Source organism: Octodon degus, unplaced genomic scaffold, assembly GCF_000260255.1.
Source record: "Octodon degus isolate 3935 unplaced genomic scaffold, OctDeg1.0 scaffold00115, whole genome shotgun sequence".
Taxonomy (NCBI): Eukaryota; Metazoa; Chordata; class Mammalia; order Rodentia; family Octodontidae; genus Octodon; species Octodon degus.
In genome coordinates, this window is record NW_004524691.1 from 7,805,510 (window position 1) to 7,816,808 (window position 11,299).

The 11,299-nt window shown below is 39.1% G+C and overlaps 1 protein-coding gene and 1 pseudogene across 1 annotated transcript in view; both read left to right on the plus strand.

Annotated features, from left to right (window-relative positions):
• Ppm1l (protein phosphatase, Mg2+/Mn2+ dependent 1L) overlaps nucleotides 1–11,299 on the plus strand; it is a 357,536-nt gene that overhangs the window by 319,648 nt on the left and 26,589 nt on the right. The window lies entirely within an intron of this gene.
• On the plus strand, nucleotides 3,804–5,058 carry LOC105743313 (annotated as a pseudogene).

Below are 11,299 nucleotides of genomic sequence, written 5' to 3' on the forward strand. Positions count from 1 at the left end.
TTTTTTTTTTGTGGAACTGGGGATTAAACTCAGGCCCTTATGCTTGCCAGGAAAGCGCTTATTCCACTGAGCCATCTCCCTGGCCCCAGCACGATTTATTAAAGAGGCTATTTTTCTTCCAGTGAAGCTGTTTGGCCTCTGTCAAATACAAAGTGGCTGAATATGTTTAAAGTTATTTCTGCATCTTCTAATCTGTTCCATTGAGCCTCCAATCTGTTTTTGCTAGTTCTATGCTGTTCTTATCATGGTAGCTTTGTAGTATAATTTTAAGTCAGGGATTATGCTGTCCCTGTCCTGCCTTTTTGCCCAGAATTGCTATTGCTATTTTAAGTCTCTTTGATTCCACATGGATTTGAAGATAGTTTTTACTAATTCTGATATTTTGATTTGGATTGCATTAAACCTATATAACAATTTTAGGAGTATGGCTATTTTTCCTATATTGGTTCTTCTTACCCAAGAACAAGGGATATCTTTCCATTTTCTCATATCCTATTTAATGTCTTTGCTGTAATTTTTAAGATTTTTTTGACTTTATTAGATAAATTCCAAAGTATTTCATTTTTTTATGCTGTTGTAAAGGTTGTGCTTTACCTAATTTCTTTCTCAGTGAGCTTGTTATTTGTGTCCAAGAACGTTATTAATTTTTGCATAGTGATACACTACTGAATTTGGTGATTAAATCCAGAAGTCTTTTGATGGGGTTTTTTGGGTCTTTTTTGTAAAATATCATGTCATCCACAAATAATGATACTTTAACTTCTCCCTTTCATACCCTTATTCCTTTATTTCTCTCTCTTGTCTAATTACTCTGCCTAACATTTTCATAACTATATTGAATAAGAATGGATACCATGTCTTCTTCGTGATTTTATTTTATTTATTTATTTATTTTTTGCAGTACTGGGGATTGAACTGAGGATCTTATGCTTGCCGGGCAAGCACTTATTCTACTGAGCTATCTCCCCAGCCCCTCTTCCTGATTTTAGATTGAAAGCTTTCCGATTTTGGTCATTTAGTATGAAGTTGGGTGTTGGTTTATCATAAATGGCTCTTTCAGATTGGGATAAAGACCTTCTATTCTGGTTTCATGTAGGGTTTTTATCATGAATAGGTACTTATATCATGAACTTTGTTTATGTTAAATACCTTTTCTGTATCTGTTGAAATGATCATGTGGTTTTTGTCCTTGGCTCTGTTAATATAATGTACTACATTTATTGATTTGTATATATTGAACCATCCCTGTATCCCTGGGATGAATCCTACTTGTTCATATTATATAATATTCATGATGACTTACTGCATTCTATTTGCCAGTATCTTATTGAGAATTTTTACATCTATGTTCATTAGGGAGATTGGGTCACGTTTGTGGTTGGGTCTTTCTCTGGGTATCACAGTAATGCTTGATTCCAGAAATGAGTATGGGAGTATTGCTTTCCTTTCAATTTTATTAGCAATTTTAAGGAGTAGTAGTATTAGATCTTCTCTAAATTTCTTATAAAATTCAGCAGTGAATCTATCAGAACTTGTTTTCCTTTACTTGTAAGTTTTAATTACATCTTCAATTGCCTTGACTGATACTGGGTTATTTAAAATTTTTATGTCTTCTTGACTCAGTGTTGGCAATTCATATATATCTAGGAATCTGTCCATTTCTTCTGTGTTTCCATCTGATCAAAATACAGGTTCTACATAAACAGTAAATCTCCTCAAAGATAGAATAGGTAGAACTCTTCAAGACATAGATTTAGGCAAAGACTTTGTGAACAAAACCTTTATTGAACAGAAAATATTACAAAGAACAAAACCTGGGTACTGAAATTACAGGTTCATGCCTGTAATCCCAGAACTCAGGAGGCTGAGGTAGGAGCATCACTGTGAGTTCAAGGCCAGCTTGGGCTACATAGCAAGTTGAAGGCAGCCTGAACTGCATAGTGAGATCCTGTTTTTAAAAAACTGAACTGGGATCTCATCTTATTAAAAAACTTTTGCACAGCAAAAGAAACTAGCAACAGACTGAGGCTGCAATCCACAGAGGGGGAAACTTTTTTTTTGCCAGCTATTCCTTAGCTAAAGGACCAATAGCTAGAATATATAAAGAACTCAAAAAAATCAGACCCCCCTGCCTACATTTAAAGAGCCATTTCAAAACTGGTGATCTGAAATAAATAGATATTTCTCGGTTGAAGAAGTGACAATGTCAAATAAATATATGAAAAAAAGTTCAACATCACTAGTCATTTAAGAGATACAAATTAAAATACGGAGATTCCATCTTACTCCAGAAAGAATGTCTGTTATCAAAAAACCAACCAATAACATGCTGGCAGAGCTGTGGAGAATAAGGAACCTCTATCCACTATTGGTGAGAAGGTAGACTGATGCAACCACTATGGAAATCAATGTGGAGATTCCTCAAAAAAACTAAAAGTAAAGGTTCCATTTGACCCAATTGTGTCCCTTCCTGGAATCTTCCTGAGAGAATTAAAAGTATCAAACCACAGTGATATATACACATCCATGTTTATGGTGGCACAGTTTGTAATAGCGAAGTCTTGGAAATAGCCCAAATGCTCATCAACCCGTGAATAGATAAAAAGGTGGGTTTCTTTTTGTTGTTGTCATTTGTTTGTTTTAGACTAGAGTCCTACCCTGCCATAAAGATAGATAAATTTGAGACATTTCTGGGTAAATGGATATACCTTGAGGATATACTCTTAAGTGAAATAAATCAGACGCACATGTTTAAACATTGTACTGTTTCTCTGGTGTGAGAAACTGGAAAAGTAAATAAGGACCAAAGTGTGGAATAGGTATTGCAAAATAGGGAGAAAATAATTACATAGGAAGGGAAACAAAAGAAGGAGGAGTGGAATGAAGGTAAAAGAAAAAATGGAAGGAAAAAATGTAGACAAAGCTTTTGTAAGTAAGAAGGGGAAGAGGGGTTGAAGGGAGGGGACGGTATTGGGGAAAAAGAAGAGTCATGATACATTATGTACAAGGTACAAATTCTCTATGATGCATATGATCGTGTAGATGTAAAATGTGCCAATAAAATAAGTTTAAAATAGCTTTTAAAATTTCAAAATGTCAACCCTGTACAAAAATTTTGTACTAGTGTATCTCCATTTCCTTGCCCATCATTCTCTGTGCTATTATTGCCTTATACAGTTATCTTTTAAATTATATAAAAAACTGAAAAACAAAATGTTTCTATTATCTATCACTTATTTAGTTACATTTATTGATGTTCTTCATCAGTTTCTGTGGATTTAAATTGCTATTTAAGGTCTTTTTTGTTTCAGCTTGAAAGATTGCCTTTAGTATTTTTTGTTTTTGTAGGATTTCATCTGACAATTTATTTTCTATGAATAGCTTAGTTCTTAATTTTTGAAGGATAATTTTGTTGGATAGAGAATTTCTTAACATTCTTCCTTTCAGTCCAATGGATGTGTTCTCATTCCCTTCTGATCTCCAGGATTTCTAATGAGAAATTAGCTATTAATATTATTGAGGCTCGAATAGAGAACAGGAGTTTATCCGGTAGCCAGTAGCAGTTGGATTGGTGATCTTCCTGGCTTCCTCAAGGTAATGATGAATCCCCAATGCAGCAGCTGCCTACAACAAAGCTAGCAAGCAGTTAAAGGAGAAAAGGGAAGTTGCTCCTGAACCACCTGCAAAGAAGCAAAAGGTCCATGAGACTTGGAGCACGCTGTTGTTACCCGAGTGCAGCAGCAGCAGCCACCGCAGCAGGAAGCAGCAACAAGAACATGTTCCTGAATGGGGAAGCAAGGTATTTCATGCATGGGGTTTGTGAAGGAGATAACTGTTGCTACTCACATGACCTTTCTGACAGTCCCTATGGTGTAGTGTACAAGTATTTCCAGCGAGGGTGCTGTGTGTATGGAGACCGCTGCAGATATGAGCACGGCAAGCCATTGAAGCAGAAAGAAGCAGCTACTACTGATAAAACTGCAGAACCATCCCTTGCCGCTGCCTCAAGTCTCTCCTCTGTCCCTGGACCATTTGTGGAGGTGAATTCGGGAGAGGCTGAGTCCACAAATGGGAACTTCCCTGCGGTGGGGGCAGGGTCCGAGGACTGCGTGAATGCCATGGAGTTTGTGCCCGGGCAGCCCTACTGCGGCCACACTGCTCCTGCGTGTGCAGAGGACCCGTGCAGGGCCCAGGGCCCAAGGCTGAGTCCAAGAAGGAGCCAGCTGCAATAGAGACCAGGAAGCAGCTGTGCCCCTATACCACTGTGGGAGAGTGCCGCCACGGGGAGAACGGTATGTACCTGCATGGCAACGCCTGCGACATGTGCAGGCTGCAGGTCCTGCACCCGGTGGATACAGCCCAGAGGTCCCAGCACTTAAAATCTTGCATCGAGGCCCATGAGAAGACATGGAGCTGTCCTTTGCCATGCAGCACAGAAAAGACATGGTGTGTGGCATCTGCATGGAGATGGTGTATGAGAAAGCCAACCCCAGTGAGCGCTGCTTTGGCATCCTCTCCAACTGCAGCCACACCTACTGTCTCAAGTGTATTCGGAAGTGCAGGAGTGCTAAGCAATTTGAGAGCAAGATCATAACATCCTGCCCCGAATGCCGGATCACATCTAACTTTGTCATTCCAAGTAAGTACTAGGTGGAAGAGAAAGAAGAGAAGCAGAAACTCATTCAGAAATACAAGGAGGCAATGAGCAACAAGGCATGCAGGTATTTTGGTGAAGGCTGTGGGAGCTGCCCATTTTGAGGGAACTGTTTTTACAAGCATGCGTACCCTGATGGCCATGGAAAGGAGCCACAGAGACAGAAAGTGGGAACATCAAGCAGATACCGGGCCCAACAGAGGAACCACTTCTGGGAGTTCATTGAGGAAAGAGAGGACAGCAGCCCCTTTGACAACGATGAAGAGGAGGTGGTCACCTTTGTGCTGGGCAAGATGTTGCTTATGCTTTTGTCTGCAGGTAGGGACGACCAGCTGACTGACTCTGAGGACAAGTAGGACTTGTATCACGATGAGCTGGAGGACTTTTATGACTTGGACCTATAGCGGCTTTGCATGGTGAGGGAACAACCTGCCGAGCCTCAGACAGTAGCTGTCCTCTGTGCTGCATGGCAGTGTGTTGCTCTCCTAGGCAGGCCTCAACTCCAGGTGCTGTCGTGACCACTTAGCAGGGCCTGTTTTCCACCCCACTTCCCCAAGAGTGTGTCATTTTCTCTGTTTCAAAAAGTTACAAAAATAAATCTTTAAGTTAGAAAAAAAAATATTATTGAGGCTCACTTATACCTAATGAATTGTTTTTCCCTGCTTTCAAGATTCTTTTATACTCTTTGGATTTTAACAATTTGATTATAATATATCTTAGTAGACCTACTTGAGTTTATCATACTTGGAGTTCATTGAACTAGGATGAATGACCTATCAGAACTCTTTTTGTTTCATAAACTAGGTCTCATTGATTTATCTTTAGCAGTGCTTTTTTTTAATGCTTTCTTTTGTCTGCTATTGAACCCTTCCATAAAAGGAAGGCTCTTAATCCATAATTGGTGGGGAATATCTGGAAAAAATTCAGGGGAAGTAATATTTCAGCCAAGTTTGCCCAATAGAGGTTGACAGGGAGGTATTGTTATTTCATGAAGTAGAAAATATACTTAACAAGACAGTTTGTAGTGACTGGAGTTCTGGGAACAAAGTAGTAAGTAAGAGAGGGACCTTAGGGGTTGAGTAGGTCACTCTAAGGGTTGGGCTTAAATTCTGGAGCTTGTGTTTCTGTTTGGAAGACATTTTTAGTCAGGAAGTAGTAGGGGTAGAAAAATGGTTAATACAGTGGTTAAGATCTTGGGCTCCAAGGCTGGCCAAATAGCTCAGCGGATTAAAGTGCCTGCAAGCAGGCACAGGGAGCTAGGGGTTTGATCCCCGGGCCTGCCGTGCTGGCCCCACCCCCAGGGCACGCTGAGCCAGCAGTTGAGACAGGGCATTGTAGCACACGCCTGTAATCCCAGCTCTTGGGAGGTTGTAAACAGGCAGATCACTACGAGTCCGATATAGTAGTGAGACCATGAACATTCTGTAGACCCTTCCCTAAAATAGCAAAAAAAAAAAAAAAAAAATGTTGGACTCCATAGCTATGGGCTGAGATCTTGGACTCCGGAGCTATAGGCTGGGATCTAGACTCAAACTCTGACTCTGAAACTTAACTACTGCTAAGTGTTGGAGAAGGTACTTACACTTTAAGCTTTGGCTTCCTCCTCTCTAACATATACATAAGATTATCTCTCTCACAGAGCTGTTCTCAGTTTTAAATAAATTAATTCATGTTAAATACTTAGAGTTATATCTTACCACATAGGATGTGCTGAGCAATTTCTAGAAAATTCAAGCAATTTGTATGTAAAGACTGTATAAGATTTTAAAATTAGTTTTGACAACACTATACAGAAGGGTGGGGTGAGGGTAGGAAGATTGCAGGCCAGGAAAACTAGGCTGTCAGAGGATTTAAGATACAGACCTCAGAGCTGCAGTCAGCATTACCTGGTAGCTTGAAATTTTCTGGGATGGGATCTGGCAATCTATGTTCAGAAAGCCTTCTGTGACAATTATTATGGGCAGTTAGGTTAGTGAAAACACATCGCTGCGGCAAACAGAAACACTGAAACAACACCAGGGTATGGAGGTAGATTTATTTTATGTTGATGGGCTCTGATTGGGATCATTCCTAAAATATCAGGCCCTGATCTCTGGTGGTGTAGGACTTATGTGGGACAAGCATGTGGGAAGCACAGAGGCAGAGGCTTGTCAGTTGGGGTTCTTACAATATACATCGTAGGGACCAGGCATGCATCACAGTGACCAGCTGTTTCTAAGAAACAAGTAAGTGGAACTGGAACAGCAGCTGTTAGCAGGGGAGCTAAGAAACTGAAGTATACTAACTGGGGGCGGGGGGACAGCATTCTCAATTACAATGCTAGTCAAGCTGAGAAGAAATAAAAAATTGAAAAAAAACTACATGGAGGACCCTCCATGGTCCATGTAACAAACATTAATTGGTCTAAATGATAAATTAGATGTTATCACCATTTTATAGATGAAGAAACTAAGGCATATAAAATCTGAAGCCCTTGCTGAGTCATATAGCTGGTAAGAAGTCACCAGAAGAGTGACACTCACAGCCTGTACTTTTAATCACTTTGTCCATCTCATAATTGGAAAGTGACCAAAAGGGAAAGGACAGTTCAGAGATCAAAAAGGTGATAGAATTAGCAAATTTTATGGAGAGATTCATTGTGGATACAGAGGGAGGTGTCAGTGTTGACTCTTGGGTCTCTGGATTTGGATAAATGCTGATGCTGTTACATGTTTCAGACTGAATAAGTGAAGAAAAATTTAAAGCAAATAATTTTTTTTTTTTTTTTTTTTGACAATGAGTTGGAAGTCCCTATAGGAATTTGGAATGCAGAGACACTAGGTTGGTCACAAAGTCTGGAAATACAGATTTAGTAGCCATAAATATCTGGGTAAGAGTTTTAATGAATATGTGGATGTGAGTAAAACTATCCTAGGAAAGCATATGTAGGAAGAGATGAGAAAGAAGAAATCTGGGGAACAAGTGGAGGAAAAAGCTTCTGTGAAGTAAGCTGTAAAAAGATATTGAGCAGAAGTAGATGAAGGAGAGAAGGAAGAGAGGCCCAGAAATCTAGGAGGAAACCAGCTCAAAGGCAGCATTTAAAAAAAAAAAAAATATTAAAAGACTGGGCTGCACTGGCTGTTGCTAAGAATCTCAATCATAGTACAAGACAGAATCTCATTACTGTCTTTTTTCCTAGTATCCCTCCCTCATGCAAGAATAACAGGATACTTGACAATAAGGATGAAAGCCTCTCCCAGGTAGCAGAATGTTAGGAGAGGGTATTCCAGGCCCGATGCAGTCATTAATAAAAGCTTATCAGAATGCTGACAGAATGCCAGTGTGCATGCCCTATAAAATTTTAATTACCGAAATTGGACTCCTTAAAGTGCAGCTCAGTGTTATAATAGTAATCTTGATGAACTGTGGTCTGTGTGGGTTCAGGAAGGTCATCTGCACCGATAAAGTCCAATTTATCACAGTTCATGCGCTTGTGGTTTTACACTGTTGGTGCCTTTAAGCATTTTATGTGATCATAATCCCTTTTGTTTGGTCTCCAATATCAGAACCATCACATATAAAAACCAAAAAATCTTAACAAGTGTATCTAATCTGATGATAGCTTGTATATGAAAAGATAGATGTGACTCTGAAGCCTGACATGCAAGGAAACTGCATTTCTTGAGTGCTCATTGTGGTCAACATGTTACATCAGTTGTTGCCTTTTATCCACTGAGGCATTCTCCAGGACAATTATGGGAAAGATCAGACTTGGTGAACAATGGGGAGGTTGAATTTCACAGAGCTAGTAACTTGCCAGGGTCATACATCTAGCAGTGTGGAGCTAAGATGTGAAACCCCTACCCAATTCACTCAAAGCTTATATGATTTCCACTAAGGAGGCCAGAATGGAATCTGTATTAACCCAGCCTGAGTACTTACTTCATAAGGATATCGTAAATTGTAATAAGCAAACTGAAAGCAGTTTAAACTTTGAAAAGAAGAAAGCTTTAAGCAGACAGGATGGTTGTTATTTCTAATATGAATGTCAGAGTACTGTCTGAAAATATGAAAGAGACTTCAAGAAAATGTCTAAAACTACATTCTCAGTATAGATGTGTGGTTTAATAAGAAGGATACTCTCATTAGCAGCAACAACAGAAAGAAAATCTTGTTAGAACCATATTTTCTTGACTTTTCTGTTTAGACTAACTCTAGGAACTCATTTTCATAAATACTATGTTATGGGAAACATTATTGTTGTTGTTGTTGTTATTATTATTATTATTTGCTATCTACTAATACTATTAATACACAACATATAGACTCTGTCCTTTTTCCCCTTCTTTTTCTGATAGGATATAAAGCAGTAATGACAAGAAGAGCCAGAAAAAGAGCAAACTTTTAATCTCTATACCTAGCTGGGCTTTTGGTGGTTTTTTTTTTTTTTTTTTTTTGGTTTGTTTGTTTTGTTTTTGGTACCTAGAATCGAACTCAGTACTTTGTACTTGCCAGGTAGGCATTGTGCCACTGAGTGGTGTTTCCCTGGCTCTGGTGGCCATTTTATAAAATGATGGCTTCATTATATTCTGGTGTTGACCCCACCAACTGCCACCTCTTGGACCCCCTGAGATTCTGGGCAACCAGAGAGAAAAGGCTGAAACCAAACTGACCTATGGAAACTTTTTGACCTTACCCCCTGACATGGAAGCTCACTGTAACCTATTTCATGCTCATTTCAGACAAAATATTGCCTCTATTTTCCATCTTATAGTAACCTCTCCCAATTATTTCCTGAACAGTAGCTACTATGGTTTGAACATGTCTCCTCAAAATTCTATGTTGAAGCTTAATCACCAGTATAATAGTACTAAGTGGTGGGGCATTATGAAGTGATAAGTACAGAATTAGTGGCCTTATAAAAGATGTCAAAGGAAGTACCCAGTGCCTTTTGTCCTTGCCTTCCTCACCCTCCCATCTCCTTCCCTCCCTCTTCAGGACACAGCATTGATACCCACCCCCCTTTCTGGTCCTTCCATCTTTTCTACCATAGGAGGTGCCATTTAAAAAAGCCCACCCAGAATGATGGGAAATAAATTTCTGTTCTTTATAAATTAGTCTCAGGTATTTTATTATAGCATCACAAATTAACTCCTCCTGTCATGGTTACAGGGTATACACCTATCACCATTACTTCAGTGTGCACACACATAATTCTTTCTACAGTTCTGGCTTCAAACTTAATTGGACAAGAATTGAATAAAATTCACTGACTAGGTTCAATGTTGATCTTACAGGGAAATTTGATTTGGTTTTCCAATTCTGTTTGCAACTGGAATCATGGAAAGGTACAAGTTTGTGAACTGATGTACCACAGTATAGTTATATTTATTATCTAAGAGATATGGAAGTTGTAATTTGGGTATTTTATAAATTGAAGTCAGGCTTCATAGTTCTAGATGGGCCCAGGCGCCCCATATTTTTGCTTCCAGATATGTGGGGTTTTTTTTTTTCTTTTTTAGCAGAACCAGGGATTGAACTGAGGCCCTCGCACTTGCCAGGGAAGCACTTATACTACTGAGCCATCTCCCCGGCCCCCCAGATATGTTTTTCAAAGCCATATATATCCATCCCCATAGATAGCATCAACTACCTTAGGTTATATGAAAGAGAGAATGTCCATAATGTGCCTAACTATATTCTAATCACAGCAGAGATTATAGAAACAATCTCCCTTGATCAAAAAGAGATTTCCCAAAGTTGTTCTTATGGTGGACGTTTTTGGTGTAAGCCACCAAACCTTAGAAAAGGAATGGGATATCAGAGAAAATTTCTGTACAATAAAGAGAAAGAAATTTTAGGCAAGTAGGCTTGATTGCAGACTCCTCCTCACCCTTCCTCCTGAAAACCCAAAATAGTTCACTACACTTCTACTTTATTTTTTTTGTTTCGGTTGGGTTTTTGGGTGTTTTGGTACCAGGAATCAAAATCATGACTTTGTGCTTGCCAGACAGGCACTGTGCCACTGAACTATACCCCCAGCCACAATTCTAATTTGATACCTTCAGAATGAGTATAGATGACCAGTAAATTCCCATCCAGCAGAAATTCAGACAGGTTAGATTATATTTCTGAGACGATGTCCTTTAATAAGAGAAGAGGTCTGATGCAACTAAGGCACAAAGTTCAGGAAGAACCACACTAGCACCAATGGTGGCCTTGTAACTTAAAAAGAAAATAATTATGAGTAAATAACCATTGAGTAATACCTATGCATATATATATACATATATATATATATATATATATATATATATATATTACTGTAGTGAAATAGAGGAGTGGTTGTTTGTCTGAAGACATATAGCTATAATTATAACTTCTCTTTTGTATTGATATAGCAATACTTACCAAAAGGAATAGAAGATGCAAGATTAAAATGACATAAATGTGATAGGGAGTGCAAGGCCAAATCTTGCTCCATGCAAAAATGATTGGTTTATTTCTCAATTAAATATTATCAGATCATGTAAGTTAATAAATGACAATACTAGGGCCAGCCAAATAGCTCAATGGATTAAAGTGCCTGTTTAGGCAGATGTGGGGACCAGAGTTCAATCCCCAGTGTGCCATGCCGGCCCTGCCCCCAGGGTACACTGAGACAGC